Consider the following 12634-nt stretch of genomic DNA (forward strand, 5'->3'; position numbering starts at 1 on the left):
CAAACTCCCTTTCATCCAAGACTTCTTCCTTTAATCTTCTGGTTCTCACTGAAACCTGGATCCAGCAGTCTGTCACCACTTTGTTATATGGAGAGCTATATTTTTCACGTATCGATTCACAACCTACAGTCACCTTTTAGTTCCAATCTCATCCCTCTCCTGGCCAGAGTTAGCAGTCACATTATAATAAGACATTGGAAAAATGCCTTGAATGAAGCAGCGCCTGCTACACGCGGAAAGACCCAAAAAAAGACGATGGCATCACTGTCACATGCTGCAAACATGTTTTCACCGAGCTGAGAGTCAGTGGAAAAAATTACTCAGCAGAAGACTTTATCCACTACAAGTTCATACTCAAAACTTATAACTTTGCTCTCCATCTGGCCAAACAAGCGACTTCACTGCCCTCATCACATCACTATCTGACAATCCAAAACAACTCTTTGAAACTTTCCACTTCCTCCTGAGCCCTATAGTACAAGTCATTGTCAACAACCTCCGCGCTGACTATCTGGCCACCTATCTTTGAGAGAAAAAAAAAATCAACTTATCCGTCATGACATTTTTGACAATCCCCTTCACTCCCAAACCTTTCGACCTTCAAAACTACATATTCTTGCCCTGCAACCTACACCAATGACCCTATTCCCTCACACCTCCTTCAACCCAGCTGTCACTGTCAATTTACCTGAAATTACCTCTTTTCCAGTATCTGTCCTACCTCGTAGATTATAAGCTCTTGCGAGCAGGGCCTTCACTCCTCCGGTAACTGTAGAAATAATGTTTGTAAAGTGCTGTGGAATTAAAGGCGCTATGTAAGTGGGTAAAATAAAACTTTCAGGTGCCGACATCTGTTCTGGATGAAGTTTTCATGTTCCTAAATGTTCCATCTGCAAATCATTACCTAATTCCCAGGTTTTCAGCAGAAAGACAGATGAATCCGTGCCGGCGACCAGCGCAGCGTGTTAGACCTGTGCGGCTTCTTCTTTCTCCGAATACAATCACCCTCCGGAGATAACATTGCACAAATATTTCAGATTACATTTATTCTCACCACTATGTATACATCTGCTATGCTGCGGATCTTCCTTTCTACCTTTCTCCTTCGCCTCATTGGGGGACACAGGACTGTGTATGCTTCTGCCGCCAGGAGGCTGACACTAAGTAAACTTAAAAAAAAAAAAGTTAGCTCCTCTTCCATCGTATACACCCTGACACTGGCTACCAGAGACTCCAGTTTATGCTTAGTGTCTCAAGGAGGCACACCTCTGAGTCCTTTCTCTTGGACTCCATTTTTTCAACGCGATGAATTGAAGGGGCGACGGATCCTTTTGAGGGTCCGATCTCCCCAAAACCATCAACGGGCAAGCACGTGTGATTCCATGTCCACGTATCCTTTCCCGCTACGTGGGATTCTTCACCGGACTTGGCCCTGACCACCCTAAGGTATTGAGACCCTGGGCTGTACAGGTGCCCGTAGTCGTCCGTGTTTCCCCCCAGGTTTTCTACACCCCGACTCTGCTGCGGTGATAGATGGGGTGGTGGACGGTCCCTCTCCTTATCCTGGCAGATAACGGAGATAGGGTTCCTGCACCGTCTTTTCTTTTTGGCTTTCCCCCTCTGCTGGGGCGCTGGGGGGCTCCTGGCAGGGCGCTATTGATTTTGAATTACCTGACGCTTCTGGTTTCTCCATGCGCCAGGTCCGGTGGCTGTGCTGCGGTGCTGCAGCGTGGCATTTCCGACGCCATTGTCCTGGCGGCTGGCGCTGATATGCGGCCAGTCCTGCGTTGCGGCGGCGGCGCCGCGGCGCTCCGGTGTGCGGCGCTAGAGTGCGGCTGTGCCGCTCTGTCTTCTCCTGGTGTGGGCCGGGCAGCACAGGGCCCGGGCTTCCGTCCAGCAGACCGCGTCATTTGGCTCCTCCCCTTCCGGCGCGTCCACTTCCGGTTTCCGCCTTTCCTCTCTGGGGGGAAAAAAAATTGAGTTCCCGGCGTTAGGCCTACTACAGGCCGTAGCGCTGTATGGCGGTACCGCTCCCTATCAGCCCAGGCTCTGAAGAGGGCAGCGTGCGTCTGGATCCGTTGCTACAACCTTGGGGGCACAGGACTGGGGTAGGTGCTTCTACCTCCACCTGCTGTAGCAGTATTTTTTTTGTCCCAGTCTCTGTCCCTGGGTAGAGCTTTACGGATAATTATGTCTAGAAGAGTTAAATCTCACACGGTTCTATTTACCGGTTGTGTAGATTGTCGTGCCCCTTTCCCGCATGCCCAGAGTAATCGCCGCTGCGAGGCCTGTGAATCTGAACGCGCCCAGGAGCCCCCCCCCCCTGCCAGCTCCCCAGCAATCCCTCCGGCTCCTGCCCCTCAAGATTCTGGGGCAGCTCCGCCAGAATGGGTCACGTCCTTGTCGCAATCCATGGCGTCCCTCTCTGAAGCAATCAAATCCCTTCAGTCCCCGGCGGTCGGGGCTGGCAGTCCATCTGTCTCGGAGCAGGGTCTCAGGAGCCTTCGGCCTGCAGGGGTCGCGCTCGCACTAGACAGACGCGTGGAAAGCGGATTCGCACTGCGTCACACAGGCCCTCAGGTGCTTCTGCATCCTGGAGCTCTGTATCTCGATCTCCTTCCCCTGCAGAGAGCGGAGAAGTTGAGACAGACTATGAGTCTGAAGGGTCCCTTAATTTTGAGAGTCCTGGATTTCAGGAGTCGGTAGATAGCCTCATTGAGGCTGTCAATCAGTCCCTGGGGATAGAGGACGAGCTCGCCTCATCCTCAGATCATAAGGTCACATTTAAGCGGGCAAAACGGACCCATAGGGTATTTGCCTCGCATCCGGAATTTGAGGATCTGATTCGCCGCAACCGGGAGCACCCGGACAAACGTTTTTCAGGGCTGAGGGCTCTGAAAGCTAGGTACCCCCTTGCTACTAAACTTTGTAGTAATTGGGCGGAAAATCCTGCTGTGGATCCTCCGGTGTCCCGTTTAGCTTCTAACACTTTATTATCGCTCCCTAATGGCTCAGCTATTAAGGATCCTACGAATCGTCTTATTGAAAGCTTGGCTCGCTCCGTTTTCGAGGCATCAAGTTCGGCGCTTTTCCCTTCTTTCGCGGCAACCTGGGTTGCTAAGGATATGATGTCTTGGTCAGAGTCTTTATCAAGGGCTCGTCAAGAAAGCGATTTGTCAGCAGAATTGGCGGAAATGTCATCTCAGATAGCACTGGCTGGTAGTTATCTGATTAATGCATCTTTGGATGCTGCAGATTGTGCCTCTGCAGCCGCGGCTAATGCTATTGCTATTAGGAGGGCGGGCGGACTCTACCTCTAAAAAATCGCTTACAACTCTTCCGTTTCAGGGTGGCCGCTTGTTCGGTGAAAAACTGGATCAGCTGATTTCGGATTCCACAGGAGGGAAGAGTAAGTTTCTTCCCCAGCAGAGGATTAGACAGCCTTTTCGCCGCCAATTTCAAGCACGTTTCAGACCCTTCCGCAATGCTAGATGGGCTCCAGCATCGAGTTCTGCTGCGCAAGGTCGACCCAATCAGGACCGAGACGTTCGGATGCCCTATTCGGCCAACCAGGGGGGAAGAATGCGTTCCCAGTCTACCAGATCCAGAGGATCTAGGACTCAAAGATTTTCAGCCAAGTGACTGGAGGCCTCCTCGGAGTACCTCCAGCAGAGTAGGCGGACGTCTACTTTTATTTCACCAGGTCTGGCTTCAAGTAGTCCACGACCGGTGGGTGGGGGAGCTCGTATCTTCAGGTTACAAGATAGAGCTGGTCCGTCTACCTCCTCCCCGGTTTTTTCCCATCCCGTCTTCCCAAGTCCGAGTCCCTCCGACAAGACCTGTACAACTCCATAGAGTCCCTTCATCTCAGCGGTGTAATTTCTCCTGTCCCAAGGGAGGAAAGGTTTCGGGGTTTTTATTCCAATCTTTTTGTAGTCCCCAAAAAGGACGGAGCGGTACGGCCTATTCTAGATTTAAAACTTTTAAACAAGTTTGTCTGCGTTCGTCACTTTCGGAGTGGAAAAAGGAGAGTTTTTGGCCTCAGTAGACATTCAGGATGCTTATCTGCATATTCCCATCTTTCCGCCTCATCAAAGATTTCTCCGGTTTGCCGTAAACAATCTACACTTCCAGTTCACGGCATTACCCTTCGGGCTGGCTTCCGCTCCCAGGGTGTTCATAAAATGTCAGCATCACTCTGGACACCCTTTCTCGCTTAGGGTGGCTGGTAAATTTAAGGAAGTCATCCCTACAGCCGTCTCGAAAGATCTCATTTTTAGGCATGATCTTCGACACCTCTCAAGCCCTATCAATCCTTCCCCAGGACAAGGTCCTAGCCCTTCGGCGGGAAGTGAGGAATCTTCAACAACCATGCCCTCATACGATTCGGTCTGGCATGAGGGTGTTAGGAAAGATGGTTGCTACTATAGAGGCGGTTCCTTTTGCGCAGTTTCATCTTCGACCCCTCCAACAAGCAATCCTATCGGTGTGGAACAAAAATCCTCTCTCCCTCAACCGCAGGTTTCGGTTGTCTCTCCAGGTCAGGCAGGCCCTCTCTTGGTGGCTAAACAGCTCATCTCTACTCAGGGGGAAGCCCTTTTCCCCAACCAATTGGCTAGTGGTTTCCACAGATGCCAGTCTCCTGGGTTGGGGAGCGGTGTTTTTTCAACACACAGCTCAGGGACGCTGGTCTCCTCGGGAATCAGATCTCCCCATCAATATCTTAGAGATTCGAGCAGTTCGACTAGCCTTGTTACATTTCCACCATCTTCTGGCAGGTCGTCCTGTCCGGATACAATCGGACAACGCCACGGCGGTAGCCTACATCAATCACCAGGGGGGCACCCGCAGCAAGGCAGCCATGCAGGTGGTAAAACAAATTCTACTCTGGGCGGAGAAAAATCGCTCTGTAATCTCAGCAGTCCACATTCCGGGCGAGGAAAACTGGGCGGCAGATCTTCTAAGCAGTCAGGGCCTAGCCTCCGGGGAATGGTCTCTCCATCCCGAGGTGTTTTTGCAGATATGCCATCTCTGGGGGACTCCGGACGTGGATCTAATGGCGTCCAGGATGAATGCCAAGGTTCCCAGGTTTGTCTCTCGGTACCGAGACCCCCAGGCAATTGCCGTGGATGCGCTGGTTATGTCGTGGAACCAGTTTTATCTCTCTTATCTATTCCCTCCTCTGGCTCTGCTACCGAGGGTATTCAAGAAGATCAAATCAGAGAGAGTGCCGGCCATCCTGATCGCTCCAGATTGGCCACGACGGACCTGGTATGCAGACCTGGTACAACTTCTCGCCGGGGTTCCTTGGCGGCTCCCCGATCGGCCGGATCTTCTATCTCAAGGGCCGATCTACCACCAGAACTCAGAGGTCCTACGTTTGACGGCCTTTGCCATTGAATCTTGGGTTTTAACTCGGGCAGGTTTTTCTCAAGAAGTGGCTGATACCATGATCAGTGCACGTAAGTCCGTCTCGTCCAAGATTTATTATCGCACTTGGGAGGTGTTCCTTTCCTGGTGCAGAGAGCGCGGGCTGCCTCCTCTGCGTTTTTCCGTTCCTAACATTCTAGCCTTCCTTCAAACAGGCCTGGATTCTGGGCTTGCTCCGAGTACCCTTAAAAGGCAGGTTTCGGCTTTATCAGTCCTTTTTCAGCGCAAGATTGCTCCTAATCGTCAAGTCAGGACTTTTTTCCAGGGAGTCGCTCATAAGGTTCCTCCTTATAAGACTCCTTTGGAAGCTTGGGACCTTAATCTGGTCTTAAAGGCTTTACAGGACGCTCCTTTTGAGCCTCTTCAAGATGTTTCTTTGATGTTTCTTTCTTGGAAAGTCGTATTTGTAGTGGCCATAATGTCCATAAGACGGGTATCGGAGCTGGCAGCCCTTTCTTGTCGGCCTCCCTTTTTTGCGTTTTCATCAGGACAAGGTAGTGCTCAGACCAGCACCGTCTTTTTTGCCGAAGGTTGTTTCATCATTTCACATCAATGAAGATATTGTTCTGCCCTCTTTTTGTCCGGCACCTACGCACCGTGTAGAAAAAGCTCTCCATACGTTGATCTGGTGAGGGCTCTGAGGAGGTACGTTTCCCGAACGGCTCCTTTTCGCCAGACAGATGCTCTGTTTGTCCTTCCGCAGGGTCGCAGGAAGGGATGCGCGGCTTCAAAATCTACCCTGGCCAGGTGGATAAGAGCGACCATTCAGGAGTCTTATCGCACCATGGGCATGACGGTTCCGGATGGAATTAAGGCCCATTCGACTAGAGCAGTGGGGGCCTCCTGGGCCATTCGGCACCAGGCTTCAGCAGAACAGGTTTGCAAGGCTGCGACCTGGTCTAGTCTGCATACGTTTGTCAAACATTATAATGTCCACTCCCAGACCTCTGCAGATGCAAGTCTGGGTAGAAGAATTCTTCAAGCGGCAGTGGCGCATTTATAGACAACCAATATATGGAGGTCTTTTACTGGTGAGTTATTTTTTTCCCACCCAGGGACTGCTTTAGGACATCCCACAGTCCTGTGTCCCCCAATGAGGCGAAGGAGAAATAGGGATTTTTGTGTTACTCACCGTAAAATCCTTTTCTCCGAGACGCTCATTGGGGGACACAGCTCCCTCCCTGGTAGCCTTATGGCTGCTTTTGTTATATCTGATTGCGTTAGTCAGAATCTTTTCTAGACATAAAATTTTCTGTATTTATGCTGTTATATTATCTGTTGAGTTTTGTTCTACTGCTTTTTACACCAAACTGGAGTCTCTGGTAGCCAGTGTCAGGGTGTATACGATGGAGGAGGAGCTAACTTTTTTTTTTTTTTAAGTTTACTTAGTGTCAGCCTCCTGGCGGCAGAAGCATACACCCACAGTCCTGTGTCCCCCAATGAGCATCTCGGAGAAAAGGATTTTACGGTGAGTAACACAAAAATCCCTATTTTACAGGTAGAAAATCAACAGTGTAATAATCAAAAGAGGAAAGATTGAGGAAAAATGCTGAACAGGACAAGCGGCATATACAGGGCACAAATCTGCATGACCCCAGGAAGAAGCCACGATGGCGAAACACGGGTAACGGAACCATCCAGATCTGCTTGATTTCTTTTTGGCCCTCAGCAAATTACTTATGACCAGGTAAATAACTCGCAATACAATTATTTACTATTTATTTAGGAGAGAAGTGGGTTTATTAATGAGACCTGATACAGTAAACTGTGGAAAAGAGGTAGAGACATAGCACATGCCATCTTTTTGCGCCGACAATATACTATGTATGAATTTCTGTGATCTTCTATCCATTTTTCTGGGTCTAGCAGTAGAACTTTTTGCAGCAGTGGTAGGGTCCTTTTGAGGTGTCCTTGTTTTAAATACATTTTTATTATCTATTTTATAAAAATTCTTAAACTTTGGAATTTTATGTAAATACAGTAATAGATTTCTTTTTTTTTTCTGGATATGAGTGATCACAGATAATATTGTTTACATTCACAATATAAACTATACAATGTTAGATTTAATACCCGTTAGTGCTGTTGTACTTACTATGAAAATGAACATTTTAACTCAATCTCCACTCTTGTAATCCAATTGACAACTTCTCAATGTCCTTCCACACTGTTGCTGCTGAATTTCCATCAGCTTTCCTGATCAACAGCTCCTAAGTGTCTCTGCTGCTGAATTTTTGCCTGACTTACCTGAGTGACGTCTCCTCAGTGTCCCTCCTCTCTGCTGCTGTAAAATCTCCATCCATTTAGCCTGAGTGACATCTCCTTAGTGTCCCTCCTCTCTGCTGCTGTAGAATCTCCACCCATTTAGCCTGAGTGACCTCTCCTCAGTGTCCCTCCTCTCTGCTGCTGTAGAATCTCCATCCATTTAGCCTGAGTGACCTCTCCTCAGTGTCCCTCCTCTCTGCTGCTGTAAAATCTCCATCCATTTAGCCTGACCTGAGTGACATCTCCTTAGTGTCCCTCCTCTCTGCTGCTGTAGAATCTCCACCCATTTAGCCTGAGTGACCTCTCCTCAGTGTCCCTCCTCTCTGCTGCTGTAGAATCTCCACCCATTTAGCCTGAGTGACGTCTCCTCAGTGTCCCTCCTCTCTGCTGCTGTAAAATCTCCATCTATTTAGCCTGAGTGACGTCTCCTTAGTGTCCCTCCTCTCTGCTGCTGTAGAATCTCCACCCATTTAGCCTGAGTGACCTCTCCTCAGTGTCCCTCCTCTCTGCTGCTGTAGAATCTCCATCCATTTAGCCTGAGTGACCTCTCCTCAGTGTCCCTCCTCTCTGCTGCTGTAGAATCTCCATCCATTTAGCCTGTGACCTCTCCTCAGTGTCCCTCCTCTCTGCTGCTGTAGAATCTCCACCCATTTAGCCTGTGTGACCTCTCCTCAGTGTCCCTCCTCTCTGCTGCTGTAGAATCTCCACCCATTTAGCCTGTGACGTCTCCTCAGTGTTCCTCCTCTCTGCTGCTGTAAAATCTCCATCCATATAGCCTGTGACCTCTCCTCAGTGTCCGTACTCTCTGCTGTTGTAGAATCTCCACCCATTTAGCCTGTGTAACTGCTCCTCAGTGTTCCTCCTCTCTGCTGCAGCTACTGAGATCTCATATAACTCAGTACAAGCTGTAGGTCTCGGGTTGATCTTGATGTAGACTGTATAGCTGTCAAGCTGGGCGGCCAGAGACTGAATACACTTGGACTGATCACCTCTCATTCTTTAGCTGGACTCATAAAATGCTCGCTTTAATATTGTGATTATAAAGTCCTCCTGAAATTGATTTTCATAGTAAGTACACCAGCTTTGTCCTGTCTAAAATATCTATTTAATAATGTATACGCTTTGTATTGTAAAATGTGGTGATAGAGCCACATTGATGTAAGTCGCTACTCCCCATGCATAAGGACAATCTGCAACAAAGGTGCATGCTGCAGCCATTATAGACATGTATAACCCCCAATAACCTTATAATACAGCGCTTTCCTCCAGAGTTAGTGCCACATTGTCCGTTTATGCTATACTCCCCATTAGGGTCTCTAGTGATGCTGCCACCTGCTGGTTGCGGAGTCATCACAACTGATTTCTGACCCTTGAGTAGGAGAATAATGGGGGCGCCCAGGTCACAATCCGTAACCGTCCCTACTCATCAATTCGCTTATCTCTGATATTTTCCTATCATTTCTAAGAATGAATGCCAAGCACCCTGAATAATGCAGGGGCAGCTGCTGCACGCTGGAAAAGTTTCTCATTTCTTTACTGTTAGAACCTTTTTGGTTTTGTTCATTTGACCAGAACAATATATTCTTTTTACCTTCCCACAAAACCCTAACCAAAACAACCATAACTTTTTTTTTTTTTTGCATAAACTTTGTTACTTGAGGTCTTGTGGTTGAAGAGACTAGCTTTAGATTTTTTGGTTGGTCCCAAGCAGTTCAAGACCGGGCACAGTTGTGTGTTGTTGTTTTTTACATATTATTCAAATAATTTTTCCCTCTTTTTTTTTTTTTTTTTTTCATAATTTTTTTTTTAGCCTAATTTTTGTCCTTTTTTTTTATTGCCAATATTGGGGGGGATGGAAATAAAAATAAAAGTGAAAACTTGTCTGATTTCTATTTTTTATGATTACATAAAAGAAAAATAATTAATTGTGTCCCCCTTTTCTTAAGAATTCCATGATTAGCAACTGTTTAATCTCATTTTATTTTTCCTGTTTTTTTTTTTCTTATATTTTTCTTCATTTATCTTGCACTGCGCTCATTCGGTTCTGTGTGTACAGCATTTAGGAAGGCAGAGATAGTAATAAACCGTCTCTGCCTTTTCTATGTGGGGCTCCTGCAGCTGACAACCTCCTGCGGATTCTTAAAGTTTTAGAATATTATTGTGGAGCAACATTCAGACCGTCCGGTCATTGAAAGCCTACGGGTGGTCTGGAAATAGTTAAATGTCATATTACTATATATATATATATATATATATATATATATATATATATATATATATATATATATATATATATATATATATATATACATACATACATATATATATATATATATATATATATATATATATATATATATATATATATATATATATATATATATATATATATATATATATATATATATATACATACATATATATATGTAAATTTGTGTTAATTTTTAAAATTAGTTATATTAAAAAAAAAAAAAAAATTGCCTCATTTTTATTTCGCCATTTACCTGTCATCATAGATAATATGTTGAGTTTATTATACAGGTTGTCACATTTACAAAAATACCATGTATGTCGATGTTATTTACTGTTTGGTGAAAAAATGTATAGAAAAATCTGATTATTATACTTTTTTTTTGTTTGTTTTTGTTTTTTCCAGGTTTTGTAAAAAAAAAAAAATCTGAATTTTATCTTTTCAGCTTTTTTTGTTTTTTTTTGTTGACCCTCTTATGTAGTGGTATACAGAGATGTATCTTAGATACCAGAACATTATGCTAAGTAAGAGAAAGAATGCCATAATTAGGCGGAGAAATGTATCTTAGGCCCAGCAGTGCTGCCTGTGGCTCAATGTTAGGGAGTGAACACATGGCGTCATTTTCAGGCAGATTGCATCTGGAACCTGTCGAAAAAAGGGTTCAAAACGTCATCAAAATGATATTTTGTGCAAATGAGCCATCCTTTTTACCTTCTTTTACCCACTTCAGGCTTCGAAATCGACTAAACAAATGTAGAAAAGGACTCGGGAGCGCTCCCTTACTGCAGCGACAAGGTCTCCATTCTCTACCTGGCCCAGACCTCTATGATGACTTCTCCTGGCAACAGAAAAGGCAAGCTCATGCCCCCAAATTTATCAGGCTCCGTCCCAGTTCCCCTAAATTTATCAGACTCCAAAAAAGACTCCTAATTTAACCAAACCCTTTACAAGACTATTAATTTAGACACCCCCCTTCCACCAGTCTGGGGTGAGATGAAGCTCTGGTCAGGCAGTCTTCATCTTACCCCAGACTGGTTGAAGAGTAATGTCTAAATTAATTGTCTTGTAAAGGGTCTGGTTAATTTAGGAGTCTGCAGGTAATGTGATTATTGAGTGCCATCTGGTGGACACGCAGAGCAAAACTGCTTCTATCAGCGTTTATTAATGAGGACTTTTGTTTTCACCAAATTTTTCAGGTTGGACTGGACATGCAATATTTTATTCCCCTCTGCAGCCACTATTATGTTTTGGGGTTTTTTTCTTCAAATTTCACCTCTCTTGTGGAAATATTAGCAATCAAAGTATTTGCCGCCTAATGAGTTAACTTTTGTAAAGTCCAAGTGGGTGTTATCTGACAGTTTTCACTGTGGGCGTGTACTACTTCTCCCTGTATGAGTTGCCCAATCATAAGCAGGCAGAAAAAAACAGAGTAGAGAAATAATACGCCCCCACCATACCTCAGAGTAGATTTCTCAGTGTGTGAGATGCAAGGCTACAGCTCTGATCTCCTGGTCTCACCTCCTACATGATTAGAAAATGCCAGAGTACAGATGACAAACACCTTTTAGATAACATCCCTGCAGTCAATGTGGGGAAGGAGCAGCACAGCTGAGCTTAGCTGTGCCACATTACAAACCCATCTATCAGCTCTCCTCTTCTCAGAGCACTGCACCTCTGCTGTATTGACCCTTCCCTTGTCTGATAACACCCAATTGGACTTAACGAACATTGACTGCTTAGGTACCAAATACTTTGATTGCTAATATCTTTGCAACAGAGGCTAAATTAAAAATTAAATGTTTTGTTCCACACTGAAGCCACTTTTACATTGTGTGTCCAGTTCAACGTGAAAAATGTGTTGAAAGGTCCTCTTTAGGGCTGGTAATTTCTCATTGTAGCTCTGTTGTATTTGGAGATTATTCTCAGCTGTTGTTTAAGGCTGTGTGCACACGTTGCTGATTTTTCGCTTTTTTTGCGGTTTTTTCGCTATAAAAACGCTATAAAACCACAAAAAAACAGCATACATTATGCATTCCATCATTTAGAAGAAATTCCGCAATTTTTGTGCACATGATGCGTTTTTTTCCATGAAAAAAACGCATCGCGGTAAAAAGCGCAGCATGTTCATTAATTTTGCTGATTTCCCACTATATAATGCATTGGTAAATGTCTGGAAAAATCCTAAAAAAAAACGCAGTAAAAAACGCGCAAAAAACGCATGCAGATTTCTTGCAGAAAATTTCAGGTTTTTCTCAGGAAATTTCTGCAAGAAATCCTGAATGTGTGCACATAGCCTTACAATCAAACCCTTAGGCTATGTGCACACGTTCCGGATTTTTCTGCCCATTTTTTCGGTGGTTTTCCACAGCAAAAATGCTTAAAAAAACGCATACATTATGCATCCCATCATTTTTAATGCATTCCGCAATTTTTGTGCACATGTTGCGTTTTTTCCATGCTAAAAACGCATCACGGAAAAAAAATGCAGCATGTTCATTAATTTTGCTGATTTTTTTTTTTGGGGGGGGGTGGATTTTCCGCTATTTAATGCATTGGGAAGCTCCGGGAAAAAAAAAACCGCGAAAAATCCGCACAAAAAAATGCAAGAAAAACGTCCGTTTTTTTGTCAGGAAATTTTATGCGAAGATTCCTGATGTGTGCACATACCCTAAAAGAAGGTTCAGATAA

At 45.3% G+C, this 12634-nt stretch overlaps 1 long non-coding RNA gene across 1 annotated transcript; it reads left to right on the top strand.

The window, feature by feature from the left end:
- The first annotated feature begins 1232 nt into the window (after positions 1–1232).
- LOC138643548 (uncharacterized) lies at positions 1233–10786 on the top strand. Its single transcript, XR_011314177.1, has 3 exons — positions 1233–1446; positions 6929–7117; positions 10677–10786. It is a non-coding gene; the product is annotated as an uncharacterized lncRNA (long non-coding RNA).
- The last annotated feature ends 1848 nt before the right edge of the window (positions 10787–12634 follow it).

The sequence above is a fragment of the Ranitomeya imitator genome, chromosome 6 (assembly GCF_032444005.1).
Source record: "Ranitomeya imitator isolate aRanImi1 chromosome 6, aRanImi1.pri, whole genome shotgun sequence".
Lineage (NCBI taxonomy): Eukaryota > Metazoa > Chordata > Amphibia > Anura > Dendrobatidae > Ranitomeya > Ranitomeya imitator.